Below are 19,971 nucleotides of genomic sequence, written 5' to 3'. Positions count from 1 at the left end.
ATGTGTATGTTTGCGTTACCATCTCATCTGAAACGCTGCCATCACCTGGTTTGCATTTAAATGGTTTACCACCACCAAAGGCCTGGTACTATTCTAATCATTACTTTTTAGTAATTCAAGATATTTTTAGTTTTTGAATGGGTCATCTGTTTGTCTCTTTCATTGATAATCATGTGCTTATTTTGAATTGTGGCAAAAGTTGTGAACCCTAAATGCAAAATTTCACTAACATTTCCTTTTTAAAAAATGTTAGTCTCTAGTAAAATGCAATGCACTACACTAGATTAAAGTGGAGAATTTCATCTACACAGTTGCAGACTGAACACAATTTCAGGCTAAATTCTAACTGCAGGATATTCGGAGCCTATTAAAATTAAATTGCCTTTAAAAAACAAAATGAGGTCAATAAAATACATCACACATTAATAAAATAGAGAAATGCATTTCGTAGAAAAAGGAAAACATTAACAACTAGGAGTCTGCTTCCATTCAAGGATAAAATATGAGCCTTAACTTTTAAAATGTTTTTTATTATATTAAATCATGGTATTTTATTCATTTGCCCTATTAATAATTGCTTATTATTATCTGTTGGGCACTTACAACACTTAAGAAACTTCTCATGATCCTGAGGACAGAAAGGAAGCAAAACAGCACCACTGTGCTCATGCAGTTTATACTACAACTGTGGTCTCATATCCAGATTTTCCCCAAGAGTTCCCTTATCATTCATTTTCAGGTTATGAGTCTCACTAAGTCTTTGACTGTCTCATTGTTTTTGACCTGCTAGTGTGTGTGTGTGTGTGTTTTTTTTAATAGCTATAATGTCTGTTTTATCTAAGGCAATTTTTCTGTGATAGGAGAAGGTTACACTAATAACTAAAATATCCATCTTTTTATTTGGAAGGAGTAGAGCTAATGGGTCTGTAAAATTCTCAGATCCAATAAAAGTTTCTTGGTCAGTGGCATTGGATAAAATTGATCTACAAATGCACAGAATTTTAAAAAAACTATAGTGATCTCATTTTCCAAACTCAAAGTCAAAATTTGCTTATCACTAAATAAATAGAAATCCACCAAGTTAAGTTTGAATTAAGATATTAAGATATTATGGTTTGGATATAAGGTGTCCCCTGAAAAGTTCATGTTAGTCAACACAGGAATGTTCTGAGGTACAATGATTAGATTGTGAGAGATGTATCCTATTTGGTGAATTTATCCATTTGATGGATTCATAATTTGCATGATCAACTGAGTGGTAACTGTAGGCAGGTAAAACATGGCTAGAGGAAGTAGGTGATGGGTTTTGTCATTGGGAATTATATCTTGTCCCTGAGTTCAATCTCTCTCTTCTCGATCTCTTGCTTTAGACCATCATGGCGGCCAGCTTCCCTCTGCCATGCCTTTTCATCATGTTTTATATCACTTTAGGCCCAGAGCAATGGAGTCAGCTGACCATGGACTGAGACCTTTGAAACTATAGTCCAAAATAAACTTCTTTTAAGTTATTCATGTCAAGTATTTTGGTCACAGTGATGAAGAGTTGATAACTTAATAGATGAATAGAATTTATAGGACATCTCTATCATTCATGGTTATTAAAAAGAAAATATTTAAAATCAAGGATGCTTTTGCAATATAAATTATAAAATCCAATATCCAGAGAATTTGAGATTAAAATGAGATGCCAAATTAGGATTCAGGCTCAAACCTAGGATGCATCCACAATCTTCTGAATAATAAACAAACCACAGAAATTTGAAAACCTTTAGAGATAAACTCTGACCCCCAAAGGAATTACTACTTTATATTCCATTTTGCCAGTATGCAAGTAATTTCATTCAATATATCTGGCATATCTGAATTCAAAATTCTCAAGATAATTTTCCTGTTGAGAGTGACAGAGCACTTATCTTAAATTATATTACAACTGATTTTTTTTTTTTAAAGAGGGAGGAGTCAGAGGATAACAAAAAAAAATAATTGTAAGTTGCTTTGATATCCTTCCTGAAAAGAAAGTAAATCAGGATGGTAAAAGAGGCAAGTGAGCCAGGTTCTTTTCTTGGACCCAGCACAAGTAGATGTGCAACCTTGATAAAGTCACTTAATATTTCCAGGCTGCCTTGTTTTAAGAAATGTGTTCAGACAACCTTATTTGGACATATCTTCCAGAAAACCTTGAAATAAAATCTTTTTACTTTTTCCCTCAGACTATATTGCAACTACAATATAAGTATCTCAGATTTAACATATTTAATGATTGAAATATTAGGTAGCTAATAAATTGATGGTAGAAGATAGAATCTAATATAACAAATTATACTAGAATTTCTTATATATGCATATTTTAGTCTTTCATACTCTGATTTCAAATTCCATATAACTGACAAGTATGGAATTTCTGTATAAGTATGGACAGAGGCATTTTGTGAGCACAAAATAACTACATTCATTTAGTCATCAAATAAAAGTGGTAAGAAATTTATTAAACATAAATATCCAAAGATATATTCTGTCATGTTACTGACACATAATTGTCACTTTAGAAATAATATTTTTAGCAAATTGGTCAGTTGACACATTGAAATGGAAGTTAGCATTAGTATTAAGTAATATAATATTCTGTTTTATTCAAACCAAAGTTGTGACGCCCCCATAGCTAAATATGGTCAATCCCTCAGTCCTGGTTGATTTAGTAATTTTGGGATGATTTATTATAAGTTTTGTCAGAGCTAATTTGACCATTTAAATACTTCTAGGCTGTACAGCAAACCTGACACTTTTGCCAGTTGTTGAATGCCCATCGTGATCAGTGATTGTCCTAGGCTAGAAGAGGAGAGGTATTTATAATTGTTATGGCCTAAAAATTTGAATCTACTCCCCAAATTTATGTTGAAACCTAGTCAGCGAAGTGATGGTATTAGAAGATGGGAATTTGAGAGGTAGTTAGGCTATAATGATGGAAACTGTGAGTAGAATTAGTGTCCATATAAAAAAGGCTCCTCAAAGCTGCCTTGCATCTTGCAAATGTGAGAGCAAAACTAGAAGGCATAATCCATGAACCAGCACCTTGATCTTGACCTTCCCAGCCTGCCAGGACAAAACTTGAAGAATTAACTTCTATTGTTTATAAGCTATGCCCATATTATAGTGTTTTCATACAAGAGTCGAGCTGAACCAAGACAGTAATCAAAGCTGTTTTCTATCTTCAATAGTCTGGCCACTGGATTTGGGACTATCCAGTCAGCAAACTCATAACAGCATGGAACAAATCCCCTTAAAGTATGAAACAGCAGCAAAAATAAATAAATTTTAAAAATGTGGATTTATAATATACATTTCTTGTGCTCATTCTCTTAAAAATTATTTTAAAACACATTTTCAAATAAGCTGTGTTGACAGTAAAAGCAATAACAACAAAACCCCCTACTGTTGCAACTGCTATAGTTAAAGAAAATAAGTATATAAATATTCCTTTTTTTAAATAAAATTTATGATTCACTAATTATAACTTTAGTTTTAAGAACCACTTATCTAATGATGTCCTTTCTACCAATTGTGATAATTGTGATTTATTTAAAGACATGATGCTTGTCATTGAACCTAGGTTTATCACTCCCAACAAATGTGTCTTTAAAATCAATCAGAATCTCCAATTATCAATGTCTACTATCTAAAAGCTGTCAAGTGACTAATAGCATTACCCTGAAGCAAATTTTTCTTATCAGGATAGAGCAGAAAGAACACAGGTGTAACAATCAATGGAAGAACACTCTAGGTCTAGTTCTGCCATTAATAACTATATCTCTCCTTGGAGCAATAATACATGCAGATTTTTGAGCCTTATTCTTCTATCGTATAAAATAATGAATTGGACTATTGACTTAAAAAATCTGTTTACTATTGGGAAGTTATAATATATCCTAAGGTTTTAGTTTTTGTATGTTTGTTTATGACAATGGTTCTGAAAGTGTGGTCCTGAGACCAATATCTGTATTACCTGGGAAATTGTTAGAATTTTTAGGGCTCAAGTCAATCCTATTGAACCAAAAGCACTGAGAGCGGGGGTCCAAGAATATTTGATTTAATGTTTTCCTTCCAAGTGATACTGATGCATATTAAAATGTGAGAACCACGCTGATCCTTTCAATTGAAAAATGGAAAATTAACTTCTATTGTTTATAAGCTATGCCTAGATCAGTGGTTTTTCCCTTAGCATCCTAAGTGTTAAAAGCATAAGTTTGATGATTCCAGGCTTGTTCCCAGAAAAAGAATTCTTCCTTTTGCCAAGACCTGCAAAGTTCCTTGGCAACCATCTATAGCAAAATGTTTAAAGTAATTAATCTATGTAAAATACTGAAATTTTAGATTAAACTTCTGGCCATGCAGGTATGGTCCTAGATTTGGACCACATATATCTGATTATATACAGGAGAGGCTTAGTGGCAACACAGGAGTGAAGGACAAATTTCTCTCATAAGTTATTATTAGGGGTTACTGGATTATGCTCCTGCTAGAGGAGAAGCTGTCATTTCCTAAATTATGAAATTAAAGCCTCACAGCTTAGACCAGTGCTAGAAGGTGAGAAATAAGCAAGTGAGCCTCAGCAAGGGGGCAGTGCAGTGAGTAGGAACTTTGGCAATCTCATGATACTAAGTAGGCCAAGAACAAAATTCAAGCCTACAAATGCAGGTAGGACATAAACATACAAGATTCCTGAAAGAAGAGAGAAACTAAAAGGTGAAATCAGAACTCTCTACTTCTCCTCTAAAGCCATTTACACAATTTATGGGATGCTGATAGCAAAAGATAAAAACCTTTTCAAAGTTTCTGAAAGGCAGAAGGAAGGTTTTGTCAGGCACAAAAGTGAAAGTAACAAAAATCAGAGTTTACATGCAACATGAAAAATGAGCTCCAGTATAACCTCCAATGTTTGTTGGGACATCAAACAGCTACTTGCAATCTGGGAAAGGAACAAACATAATTACATCAAGACTTAACAAACCCCAACCCAACTTTGATTCATCTTGTTTCCTGATTAGATCATGGTCTCTACCCAGGCTGCACATCAGAGGATATGAGGATTTTCAACCAGAAAAGAGTAATATCACTTGAAATATCCATAATTTCCCACATGAAATATTTTGCACTGAATATAAGTTACCATGCATAACAAGAAATAAAACCAAAAGGCCAAGTAAACAGCATGAATAGAGTCACACATGACCAGGCATTCAGAGTATAGGAAATAGATTATTAAATGGAGAATTTCAGCAGGAATACTGAAATGCATAAAAAACTGAATTTCAGAACTCAAAGAAAATACAGTAAGAAATAACTCAATTGATGGCTTTAATAGCAGATTAGACACAGTAAACTAAAAGATTATCTAACTGGAAATCATCAGTGGGAGATATCTAATAACAAATAGAGGAAAAGGGATACACAGAAGATATGGGAGAAATATGGGACAAGATGAGGAGCCATCATATATACATTACAGAACTCTCTCTAAATAATGGAGAGGAAAGGGAAGAAATGATATGTCCTATAATAATGACCATAATATTCTCAGATGAATAAAATATATTAAACCATACAGCAAGAAATTCCATGAAATCCAGTCAAGTAAGGAAAAAGAAACAAACCATGTTGTACTAAAAGTGCTGAAAAACAAACTTAAAGAACAAATTTTAAGTAAGAAGAGATGTTTAGATATATTTCCTTCAAAGGAACAATAAAACTGACAGCTGAAACTATTCGATTGAAATGATGGAAGCCAAAAAATAACAGGAGCAAATAATTAAAGAGTAAAACAAAGCATCTGCTACTCCAAACATTGATATCAAGAAAAATATCTACTAAAATGAAGGTGACATAAAGGCATTTCCTGACAAATAAAACTGAGTCATACTGTCAGTACAACTACATTCAAATAAATGTACCTTGAGTTTTTAAGCTATTAAAAATGATTTTATAGGGAAACACTGAAAGTTAGAAGAGAATGAAGACCAATAGAAATGGTAAATATAGAGCAAATAAAATTATACTTATGGTAAATATATATAAAATTGTATATCTTGTGGGTTTAAGTATATATAGAAATAAATACATGATGAAATTAAAATAAATGGACAAAAGTGTATAAATGACACCAAAGTATTGTGAGGTTATAATATTATTCTGGGTATGGTAAAAATATTAATTTGTATTAGTTAAAGATTCATGATGTAAAACTTAGGATAATTATGAGAATAGAAAATACATATATATGCATAGCTAGAAATCTAATATAACATGAGACAACTAAATAATACTTGATTAATCCAAAAGAAAAACAACTAAAGGAGAGATATACATTTTTCTAATATAATGTAGAAGAAAAGCAATATGATGATCTAAAAGTTAATATTTTATTCAGAGTGTTAATACATGTGGAACAAACACTATAAGTTAAAAATAGTGCTCAACAGAGACAAATCCTTAAATATAAAGATGTACAAATATTGATTTTTAAATGATAGAAGAAGTCATGCCTCACAATATGTACATCAAAAATAATGTTGGTTTAGTTTTACCATTTTTATAGTACTGTAGACATTAATACAAGAAGCAATAATAGAAATAAAGAATTCATTTAGTAAGGCTAAAATTTCTAATACACCATAATTATATACATAATTCCAAATCTGTATTCATCTAATAATAGCATCTAATCTCCTTATAGCAAGTATTAGCAGACATAAAAGAAGAGAGAGATTAATTCTCAATCATAGTTGTAGATCATAACACATCTTTTTCAATAACCAATAGAATAATTCACAACATATAGAATATCAAACATAATAAAATAAATGACTTTAAATGTATTTATATCATTACTAAGTTGATTAAATGCTAGAATATAAAGAAAATCCCAGAACATTTCAAATGTTATACATCAAACAAGGTATGTTTTCTGAGCTCTGTGAAATTAAGCTAGAAGTAAACAGAAAAACATAATCAAAAGGTTCCCAACTATTAAGTGTGCATTTTTAAATAGTCTATGAGTGAAAGAAGAAACAACATTGCAAAGTAGAGTAAAGGCAAAAATTAAAATAAAAAGGATCAATGAAAGGGGAAAAATGCATGATTTAGAGAATCAAAAAGCTAAAAGCAAGTTATTTGAAAAATTAACTTGGAAAGATTAATCAGGGGTGAGGTGAGGAAAAAAAAACAGCAACAGGAATAAAAAAGAGCATGTCACTACATAACCTGTGCATAAAAAAGATAATAAAAGAAGCAATTTATGGTATATATTTGAAAATTTTTAAAAAATTCAGCTGGTCTGAAAAAAATATAACAGCCAAAACTGATGAAAGAAGAAACAGAAAATAAGATCATTACTAATCAACTGAAGAAATTGACACTGCTGGTAAAACTTTGTGCTAAGGAAAAGCTCAGGTCCACATGACTCAACTGGTAAATTAATCCATATGTTAAAGAAAATATGAGATCAATTTTCACAGAGAGAATAGAAAAAGAGGGAGCTCTTTCATAGTGGATGCTACTTGACCACATCTATAAGACCCAACACCTCTCCCTTTCAGGACCAAGTCATTCATTTTGCCAACCATTGGAATTGTTACCTGCCCTGTCCCGACCGGCAGGACACATCAACGAGGGCCGTGAACCTAGGTGGGAAGGAATGAAGGGACAAGAGACAGGAGGGATGACAGCAAGATAGGAGTTCTGATCAAGCTGCAAACTTTTATTGTTTACACAGGGGTATTTATATGCTGGGGGTAGGGAAGCTCTCTAATCAGCAATTGCTGGATGGGGGTGGTAAAACTGCAATCTGCAGGATGTTTCAGGAAGATAGGTAGCTGCAGGATGTCTCCCAGGCAGGATGTCTCCCAGGGGGCTGTTTCTTGTAAATGTCAGGCTATTCTTTGAAGGAGAATTTCCTTCTAGCCCCTGACACTGCCCTTGGCTCACCTTTGAGTCAATCCCTAGGAATCACTCTCAGGTAAAGAGAGTTGCTGTACTCAAGTTATTCATTACCCTAAGTGTGGCTCATATCAATTATTAGTCTATGTGAAGGTAAAATGTCCTGGCATTCTTGCATCAATTCAAAATATAGGAAGTTTTTATTTTTCCCAAACTCCCTTTGATCTGTCAGTAAAAAAATGTTTGTTTTAAAAGTATAGGAACATAACCCATAAAGTGAGGGGAATCTATTGAAATATATAAATATGATACATTCATATATATATATATATGTGTATATATATATATATGAATGTATCATATACATATATATATACATATATATGTATGTATGTATATATATATATATATATATATATATATATATATATAATGCTGTGTTATTATATACAATATAATTACATATAATAATATTTATTATATAATATATATTGTATAGTTACATATAATACATGATATATATGTATATATATGTGTGTGTGTGTGTGTATACATAATATATATATGGAATAATTTCAGCTTAACAACTTCAGTTGCATTGGTTGACCAAAAATCTCCAGGAAACACATACCAGTTCTAGATACTTTCACTATATCTATTCTATAACTTGATGTTTTTATTGGTTAAAACTATTATTTATTTTCTTCTCTTCCTCCCTCAAATCTCCAAAAGCTTGCCCTCCCTCCCCTCACATATATGATTGTATAAATATATCAGAATAGATTCTACAGTCATGTAGAATCCTACTTTATTTTCCCTATAGGAACACAATCCAATAGAAGAATTTGATTTATTATTCATCACGCGTCTGAATCAAAAATTCTTTTCTCTTTTTTGTAGAAATGAAATGTTTCCAAATTCATCTTAAAACATCTTTCTCCTTGAGTTCTAAATTCTAAGACTCTTATGAATTCATTATTTTTAATTTTTAGAATTACTTTAATTTTTTAATTTATTTACAATAAAATTAACGTTATTATGTAGAGTTCCTAGGCTTTCACAAATGCATAAAGTCAAATTCTACCCCCCACCCCCGCCCCACGCCCCACGCCCCATCACTATCATGATGCAGAACAGTTCCACCACACCAAAACTTTCTTTTGTCTTTTCCTTTTTCAGGATATTTTATTGGTACATTTGTTTATTGGTACTTTTTAATTATACATGACAGTAGAATCCATTCTGATATATTAATACAATCATAGAATATATCTTATTTTAATTAGGTCCCAGTCTTACAGATGTACACATTGTATGATTTCTTGTGGTCTACTTATGTGTATTTCATTCTTAAAATAATTCTCTCTCTCTCTCTCTCTCTCTCTCTCTCTCTCTCTCTCTCTCTTTCTCTCAAAATAAATCCTCTACTCTCTTTGGGGTGACCTTAATTGACAGATCTTAACCATCTTAAACAAAAGTATCATTTGGTGTAATATTTTCCTCTAGGTATTACCTTATTCCTTTTCTTCCCCTCATCTCAAAATACCCCCACTCCATGTCACTTTCACAGCACAGTTGTGCCAGGGAAATGGGATTAGTTGCCAAAAGGCCAAAGAAAGCCTGAAGACTGCATGGAACACATGGTTTATACAAGAAAGTTTACAAGAGATCAGGACTGCTTCAAGAGGACTTCAGTGCCAACAGATGGGCAGCACCTCCATTCCTCACAGAACTTACAAAGCAGCACCTCTGCAGGTCACAATGCTTTGTCATTGACATCCAGCTGGACAAAGGATAGAGAGACATGTACACTTTCCACCATGCCCTCAGTTCCCTACCCATCCCCACTCAGGGAGGAGTATTATGTAAGGCTGCAGAGACAGTGACATCATCAGCATTCACTAGTTTGTCTGACCAACATCACAATGCGTAGGTAGGTAACTCTCCTGATGGGTATGCAAGAAAACAGCCTTCTACAGATAATGCTAACTTTCCCTAGTTCCCAGAGTGCATGAGAAAGCCAGAGTCCTTCAAGGGCAATATATCTGACTTGCTGTCATAGTTCCCAGAGAGGGGCACTCATTAACATGTGTTTTTCTATCTCCCTTTTCCTTACAGATGATATACACTCTCAGTCATTTTCACTTCTCTAGCCACCTTACTTTGTAAGTGATAATGTTAAATATTATAGTTGGAAGTATCACCTATTCACTAATAAACTAACCTTTTACTTTTCCTCCATGTCCCAAGGTATACACATCCAATGGCATTCACAGTATATGAGGAGCATCTCAAATCTACCATGGCAAATGCAAGCACTGTTGATTTAATCCATGAACCTCTACCCCTCAATCTTACTTGATCTCAGAAGTTACAAACAATGACTGATCCAGTTACCAAGGCCAAAAGTTAGGAATTATGCTCAATACATATCCTTCTCTCACACTCTGTGCTCAAAACCTTGTTAATTTCTTGTTTGCTCTGCCTCTGTTACGTATCTGGAAATCAAGCCATTTTTAGTACCTTCAATGTAAAAATCCAAGTCCAAAAACTAACACTTCTTACTTGGGCTGCTGTAATCATCTACTAACTAGTCTACCCGCTCCTCTTTTTCTCATTTTGCCCAAGATCTCTGCATCCATTCAACTACTTTCATGTGGTTCTTTTTGCACTTAAACATGCCAGACCTAATATTTCCATTTCGGGATCTTAAAATGTGCTCTTTCTTTTTGCTTGCAACATTCTCCCCCTAGAAGTCACTCTTTGTCACAGTATTTTATTTTACTTCTTATCAGATTTGGAAATTAGCATTAAAATAGTGGGGAAATACCAAATTAGCATTCTAACCTTTCACACTGGAATGCAAATGCCTCAAGGGCCCTAAAGTTTGGAGTGCATAGTTCATTGATTAACCATACTCTGCAGTGGTTTTTACTGTCTTCATTTCTAGAAAAACCCCAAGCACATAGTTCATCCTCAATAAATATTTTTTTTAATTTAGCTGAATGGCTAATTTGTTTGAGAAATCAAAGAATATTTCTCAGAAGAAGGAATATAAGCTAAGTCTTCCAAAATTAGTAGATGAGAGGTGACCTGAAACAGAGGATACAGCATTTGCAATAATTAAAAATATTAAAAAGTCATTATTGGGGTGGGGTTGTGGCTCAGTGGTACAGTGCTTGCTTAGCATGTGTGAGGCCCTGGGTTGGATCCTCAGCACCACGTATAAAAAATTGAATAAAATAAAGGTCCCTCAACATCTAAAAATGTTTTTCTTAAAAATTTAGTTATTTGTTATTTTTCCCCCAAAATACTTAATATAAATAGTCTATGTTATTAGTTTTTTCTCAAAATACTTCATACAATTTATGAAAAAATTAAGCATTGAGTAAAACTTAAATTATAGACTGTTGTGAAATGCAATTTTAAATGACAAGCTCATTTGTAGAACATATAAAATTTTCATGGTTTAATTAAATAATTTGGTATTTCTTTGGAACAGTTTCTTAAATATGCATAAATTCTGTGCTGAAACATCCATAGAAACATCCTTAAATTGATAGTAGTCACCATCCCTTATTGTATCATAGATGCTGTTCTGACTGGCTTGAATTCAAGCTTTTACATTTAGTCAATAATCCATTCTTTGCCAACCCTAGTATTCATCAACTTAACCTCATTTTGACAAGAAAAAAACATCACCTAATCTGCTGCCAAGAAACTGACTTAATCTCATTTATATCATGTTTTCCTTCTTAATTAGCCTTCTCTCTCTCTCTCTAGATAAATGTGACCTAGGCAGGTAAATACCCCAAGCTTACTCCTTCAGGCCATAGCACTTTGAGCATTTATTCTAAAACCAATGTACCCCAACACAACAAGGCTTATTGCTTAAGCCGAGCTATGCATTTGTGCTTATTTATTTGGCCTTATCCATGGAATCAGTTTCCTGTGAAAAGACATGATATTAACTCATCTTGTGACTTCCTAGGATTCTTGGAAAAACCTCCATATTCTTCCCTGGAATATAAAACCCAACAAGATCTGGATGCTCCTTATTTGGACACCCCACCAGGGTCCTGCTGGTTTATTGCAGTTCTTAAAATACATGGCAGCCCAGGGTTTTTCACTTTCTACTCTCTGGACCTGAATGCTCTTGTCTCAGATATTCATAAGGCCCAAACTGCATTCAAACCTCCACTGCAGGGCTGGGGTTGTGGCTCAGTAGTAGAGTGCTCACCAGGCATGCACGAGGCCCTGGGTTCAATCCTCAACACCACATAAAAATAAATAGACAAAATAAAGGTATTGTGTACAACTAAAAAATAAATATTAAAAAAAAACCTCCACTGCAATATCATGTCTTCAGGGACACCTTTGATAATAACTCCATTTGAAATATATCTTTCGAAGTCTCTTCCCACATGATTCACTTCGCTTTACTTTTCTTCTTAGAAATCATCACAACTTGATATTATACATATTTGGTGTTTGAATTGATTAGTAACCTACACCCCTACTGAAATATAAACTCTGTAGGAAATCCCTCTAATTTGTTAATACTGTAAGGGTAAAAGAAAATGAAGTTAAAGCGTAAAAGTTAAAGGGTAAAAGACCGGGTGTTGTAAAGTTTCTAAGCTGCAAGGTCTGAGTTAAAATGTAAAGGATTAGGTATTGTTAGGTTTCTATGCTACCTGCAAAACCTGAAATTTCTATAGCTGTTGAGACAATGCTTGGAACTGCCCAGTAAATATTTCCCCTGACTATTGGTTGTTTAATAAGGGCTCTGTGTGGTCGCACGTAGGCATTGCAGGGCCTGGACCAATCAGTTTAAATGTAACCCCCTCCTTAGGAAAGACCTATCACTCCAGCCTGACCTGTTCCCGCCAATGAATGAACCAATCATGTTTAGGAGTTGTTATTCAATTTTCCCGCGCCTCATGATGATTTGTTCTGATGTATACAAAGCCCTCCGCCCTCCCCAAAAAGTGTACTTAAGCAGTGCTCAGCCCCTGCTCGGGGCTCTGGGCTGCTTTCCCTTCTTGAGTGGGCACGGAGCCCCAGCATGCTGGTTCAATAAATCCCCCTTCTGCCAATTGCATGAGTGGTCACTTGGTGGTCTCTTTCTCCGACGTTTCGCAGGACCCTTACAATACTATATCCAGGATGCTTAAAATAAAGCTTTCAACATAGCAGATACTCTGAATGAATAAGTGAAGTCAAAAGTCATTAACAGAAACAAAATTCTGAGTGAAGTAGAATAATAGTAAAGGAAGTTTTGCATAAAGGGTCTACAAAAGGTTAGGAAAGTTTGGGAAAGAACAGTAGTTGCTCCATTCCTTCTGAGAACAGGAGCTGTTAAAGTTCAGGCACTTCATCTTTAAACTGATTGAAAACATTTAGCTTCAACATGATCTGAAGAAGCTTATCTTCTTGGCAGTTCTTTCATTCCTTTGCCCTATGATCTTAGACATTTATTACATTCTTTTATTTTATCTCAGTTTCATATTATATTTGGACTCTAAATTTGGTTCATAAAACAATATCTATTTGTCTTTTACATATGCCATCACTATGTTATATGCTTTCTTTTCCAAACTCCTGGAAGACAAGTAATATTTGAAAAATGTTTTTTAAGACAAAACAAAACAAACAAGTGTGTGTGTGTGTGTGTGTGTGTGTGTGTAGGTGTGTGTGAATGAGTGTTTTCAAACATTTTATTTTTACTTTAATGGTGGGGTGCACTTTCTTTTCAAGATATTTCTAGATTTTCAAAAATCAGTATTTGTTTCTTTTTATCTGATTGCATTGGTAGTTGTCCCACTCTTAAATTTAATAAAAAATAATGAATGGCACATTTATAAAAAGTTAATTTTATCAAATGATACCTTGATAAACCCATATTCCAACAGGCATGATGTTGAAAGCCTATAATCCCAGCAACTCAAGAGGCTGAGGCAGGAGGATTACAGGTTTGAGGGCAGCCTCAGCAAGTTAGCAAGGCCCTAAGCAACTTAGTGAGACCCTAACACAAAATAAAAATAGGAATGGGAATGTGGTTCAGTGGTTAAGTACCTGTGGGTTCAATCCCAGTACATAAATAAATAAATAAATAAATAAATAAATAAATATTTATGGACTATATTCCATCATTTTGTCAAAGTGCTGAGATAATTTTCCTATTGAACCTCATACACAATTAGATTGTTTGTGTACACACACAAATGTATATTTATATTAATTTCTCAAAAAAAGTCAGATAACACATTGTTTTACAACTCTGTCAAATTGCTTGAAGTGTGCCAAAAATCAGGGTGTTATTTTTGTGAAGTTCATTCCTATCTGGATGGTTGTAGCTATAATCAATGAGCTGCATTCAGCAAAGAATATCTAATTTCAAAGAAAATTATTTAAAATGTGGCAACTAAAGCCTTACTTCCTTCTACTGAAATTATTTCCCCAACTGCTGTTCTCTGTTTCTAAAGCGGGGAGATGCATGTCTCAGTCTAGCATTTCTAGCCCTCAGATTTGACTCTTATTACAAATTATCCATAAAAGATTTTATTGATACCTGGCTGAAAGAGGAAGATACACAGGCACATCAAATGTTCTCTCTGGACCCAGTAAGTCTTTGTCTGCATTTTGTGGTTTCTTGTGGCCTGCAAAGCAACACCGTCAACATGAAAAACTCATGAGGGTTGGCAGTCTATTTGAGTATGAATAAAATATACCAAATTTAAAAACCTTTTAAGGCTTAGTGTCATGGTTTTCCTTCAACTGCATGGACTAAGTGCATATAGGAAAGGGAGCTTTAGGAATGATCTGGTTTATTAAATCAATGGAAAATTGAATTTGATGAAAAGATTGGCAAGGGCAACTGAAAAGAGTTTCAAAACCCCCCAGTTTTTCTAGCAGTTAGTTCACATTTTAACGTTTCAATATTTAACTAATCTATACCATTTTTTTTACAAATTTACTCTATGCTATTTCCTCAGAAGAACTGCATTTTAAACTTAAATTTTCCCTAGAGTACGTTGTTATACTAAACACGTATTAATCAAAGTGCTCATCATGATATATGCATGGTGACGACCTACACAGCTTTCCTCTGCACCTCTTCCCTCTACACCACTGTTTATCTTTTACAGGAAACAAAGTCTCTAGTTCTAAGTTGTAAATTTCCTTCTACTCACATTTATATGTGATTTAATGTTCATAAACAATAGCAAGATTTATAAGATGCATCATATTAACAATTAAGCAAACTGCAGCATCCCCTGGCTCATTTAAGAATGATTTCTAGTATATTACCAGGATGCAAGTTAATGTAAAAAAAAAAAAAAGAAGAAGAAACAAAAAACACTGAGGAAAGACATCGTTGCCTCAGGAAAAGGAATGTTTTAGACAATAATCAGTATGACAAAGAAAACACCAGAATAAAATATACAGTTATATCTGAAACCTTCAAAACTAGGGAAGAAAAGTAATGGTCTTAGGATGAATACAGGACACAGTGAAGGGCATTACAATGAAATCTATGAGAAATGGCCTTGAGAATTCTGTACCTAAAACATGAATATTTTAAATAGTAGCTCCGAGCTTATGTTTTTCTCTAGACATTTTCTTGAGCTCCAATAGATTGGCTCCTTCTTCCTCTTTATCACACTAATCACAACTATCTATCTGTCTGTTTATTTATTTAGGTTTAGCAGTGAAATTTTTAAAAGTGAATATATTTGAAAAAGTTAAGTAATCTAAATAAAATTGAAAATTTATACTGAAATGGATATCATAGGAGCAAGCAGAAGTCTTTTCTATTTTACTTCTCCATCTTTCTCCCTGATACTCATAGGTACTCATAGATTCAAATGTTAGGTGAAAATAATTCAAAACATGTAGATTTATTCTGGAGTGCACAAAAATAGTGCATAATTGAGCATCATCCAAATTCAGACAGACCTATCCCTGAATTCAGGCTCTATCTTCCCTGGGATGATGACTTTACCCAAATTACTCTTGCAAGGCTGCATTCCCCCAATTGTAAAGAAGTGTTAATAACATAAACCTTGAAAGTTAATTGGGGGCTTAAATAACTCATGTGTGGAAGACTAACTGCAAAATGTTTCACGTCCCATTCTGCATCCTCTACAGTGTGATTTAACTTTTTATTATATGTTATTTTTTGATGGACACATAATTGCAGATATTTATGGGCTGCAATGTGATGTTCTGATTTATGTACACACTGAGTAGTGATCAAATCAGGGTGTTTTACGTATTGTCACTGTATTACTTCTTTCGATGGATTGTGCTGCTTCTACCCCTCTGTGGCCATCACAATGTGATGGAAGTAACTGAGTACCAATTTTGAAGTCTGGTTTGAATAAGACTTGCATATTTTCCTTTTGAAACTTGCACAGCACAGGCTACCAAATAAGGAGAAAACAATTGCTCAGTACTTCTTATCAGCCCAGCTCACACCCAATTAATGACAAGACCCACTATTAATGCCAATCTCAATCTGCCAGTTCCAGATGATCCTCAATATGACAGTAGAGTGTCCCTACTATAGACTATAGAGTGAAACCCCTCACGAAAATTAATACAGGAAGACCCTTCCAGTTAAATCCATTTCAAGTTTTCAATTAACAGAATCATGGACTGTTTACATCATTGTTCTTTGGAGGCACAAAGTTCAGGAGTTATTTGTAATGCAGCAGGAGCTATTGGAACAAAGTACTCAGATCAATGTCTAACCCATAGTCAATATACCTATAATTGAGCTGATTTATCAGAAGTTAAAATTTGTGTTTTAGTAATATTCCTCATGATTAAGAGATAAAACTTGATTTTTACTAAAAACTTAAGACATAAAAATAGAGGCTCCTTAAAGATAAAGCTGTACCTCATTAGAAATCTCTTTACCATTATATGCATTAATAAATTAATTAATTACATGTACCCTACCTTACTATTCAAAATCCTCTTTTTGATTTTTAAATTTTTAATTTTAAATATTATATCTATTTAATTGAAGTTTAATTTCATATGTGTATTAACACTCTTACTTCTCTGGGCTAAATCTTCAGTGTTTTCTCATTTCAGATAATAATTTAACATATCATAATGACAACCATATATGGTAAACAATTTATCTTTAGTCCTTCACATCAATTAAGAAGTATTTATTTCTCAACAATTTCTTAGGTAACTAAATATCTCAGGAGGCAAGCCAGAGGATAAAAATAAATTGAAATAAAAGTTCTTTTTAAAGTTCTCTTCAAATAGTCATCAAGTACAAAACTTCAAATAATTTCAAAACCTCCTCAGAGATCTGAGAGAAAGTAAAATTATTTGTAAAATTTTAAAATCTGACTTTTAAGTAAAGTCAAAGTGGAAAAAAAAATCCCAAGTCTCACAATTGGCCATATGTCATTTGTGATTTACTTAGGGCTCCTTGCTCTCAGCTGACTTGGATTATTGATTGTAAATTAAAAGTCTATGCTGACAACCTTTTCAGCAATAAGTTAGCTCCTACTATCCTGTGTGATTCATTCAGTGTTTACTATTCCCTCTCAATTTTTATTGACATCCTTGAGGGCTTACTTCAAGGTGAGAATTTATATATACATTGAGAGCACATGAAAGCAAGTGTAGGACTGGGAAAAAAATGGCAAAAGAAATCTTAGGACTTATTGTTAGTAAAGGACCCTTCACTTAATATTTTCTGTCCTTTTGATTTTCCTGTTTATAAACATAATGTAAACAAGATATAACGGCATTTGCCTTGAATGACTACAAAAGTAGAATGGCTTTTACCAATCATTATTACATTGACAAAGATATGTAATTATAGAAGATTAAGCAGAATTTAGTGATAATTCATTGCCATATAAATCTTTTGCTTCATACCAATATGGGTGAAAACCTTTATGGGATTTCATTTATACATTTCATATTTTTCAATTTTATATGATTTGAGATAGATATTATTTTATTCAGTATCTCCTTGTAATATATGACTATTTGTCTATGTTTGTACATTTGCCAAAACTCTTCATCTAAGTTACTATTGATGATATGGGTATAATCTGAAAAATATGATATTTTATTCCAAGAATGATATATTTCTAATACATTTTTAAACACAAATGTCTTCAAAGTTAATTGTGAAGGTACAAGAAGCAGGGGGATAATTTCACTCATTTGTATATGATTACAAACCTTGTTTACTTAATGGCATGAAAACTGCACACTGTGTGCAGACAGATCTAGGCACAAGTACAAACCTTTGGTCAGTTGAGACGTGTATAATGTAAGGAACTCTGGGTAGGAGGAGAAAAGGAAAGAAATGACAGTGAATTATTTTATGTTAACCTGTGTTCTCCCTGGGGGTCCTGTTACTAATCTTTGCAGGGCTATATTTTTGTGAGTTTCTTCTGAAGTAGAAGGGAACATTCAGTACTTCAGGAGACACAGAGGGATTAAAAGAAAGTAGAATATGACAACTCAGAGTGAAAAGAAAGAAAAATCACTGTGTCAATTCTTTCATTATTTAACATAGTCTTCAACTACTTTAAGTCAGGAGGTCTTTTGGCACATAATACAAATCAGTAACAGTGGGAGACCCTGAAGTTTCAAAAATCAAGCCTGTAATTATTACCATTTCAGGTGGGGTAATTTTCAGACATACAAAGAGGCGTCTTAAGAATGCAATATAATCACCCAGTCATTCAATGAGTTATGTGTGACCTGACTATTGATTGATGATCAGTAATTAGGACTCAGTAATACCGAAGATATTTAAAATGCAGAATATTAAGACCATTCCTTGCTAAAGATGGAAAATTATGAATGCTTTTATACATGCAAAATGTAATAGTCTATAATATAGTGATACATTTTAATTTATTTAAGTTAAAAGGAGATATAGAATGACAGCAAACAATGTGTTTAATTAAGGAAGAAAAAGGAAAGAATGAGTTAATTATGATTTGGATAAAACAGAATGAAGTAAAAAATGAAAAAAACCCAATCATTTGTTAATCTTTAATATAGAAGATAATTCATAACAAACACAAGGAAAAAAGCAGGGAGAAAATGATACCTTATATAATTCCAACACACTAATATTTATTTGTTTCCACTCCCATTCTATTCACCAGTAAGATCTAGGAGAAAGAAAAAGTTCTTCAAAAATACATAAGGCTCCTTATGATGTATTTCCCTCTTTCATTCTGAAGATATTGAGGGATCTTGTACCTTTAATGTAGCATATCCAATATGATAATCTTCATTTGTGGTAGAAGATGAGGTATATTTGAGGAGATTATGAGTTATAAAGCCTTTGTAGCTCCTTTCATAAATTATAGTACATCCTTACATAGGATAAGAGTCAGGTTGGTGTGTCTGCCCCAGTCATTAACTATGGGAGACTTCATACAGGTTGGTAAATCACTTCAACCACAATTTATTTCAGTGTAAAATGTTTAGAATCCACCCGTGTTAGCTTTCATTACTGTAACAAATGCCTGAGAGAATCCACTTACCAAGAGAGAAGGTTTGTTTTGTCTCACATTTTTTGGAAGTTTTAGTTCATGATCATGGCTCATTGTTTTAGATGGTGCATCTTGGTGGGAAGACAGGTGGAGAACGCCTCTTCTGTTGTGGAGAAGATGCAAAAGAGAGGAAGGTCCTACCATCCCCTTCAAGGACAGGGCACCTCCCCCAATTATGGGAAGACCTCCTTCTAGAGCCGACTTCCCAAGGGCACCACAGGCACCAGACATTTCAACTCTTGCAACTTCAGGGGATACTTGTTTAAACCATAGCACTACCTCATACACTGGTGAAAAATAAAGTGAAATGACATGAAGAAAGTTCTTAGAAAAGTGCCTGCAATCTGCTAAGAATTATATGCTAGTTTTGTTCATTACTTCTTTTTATTCTTCAATAATACCCTTTAGGGACATAAATTTCTTCAGGGTAAGAGCTGGGCTTAATTTTTATTTAAGTAAATATTTTATTTTACTGAAATTCTAG

The 19,971-nt window shown here is 33.5% G+C and overlaps 1 pseudogene; it reads right to left on the bottom strand.

The window, feature by feature from the left end:
* Window positions 1–19,718, bottom strand: part of LOC114101619 (casein kinase I-like) — a 98,604-nt pseudogene extending 78,886 nt beyond the window's left edge.
* Between the last annotated feature and the right edge of the window lie 253 nt (window positions 19,719–19,971).

This window comes from Marmota flaviventris, chromosome 15 (assembly GCF_047511675.1).
Source record: "Marmota flaviventris isolate mMarFla1 chromosome 15, mMarFla1.hap1, whole genome shotgun sequence".
Lineage (NCBI taxonomy): Eukaryota > Metazoa > Chordata > Mammalia > Rodentia > Sciuridae > Marmota > Marmota flaviventris.
This window is presented reverse-complemented; position numbering and strand designations above follow the sequence as displayed.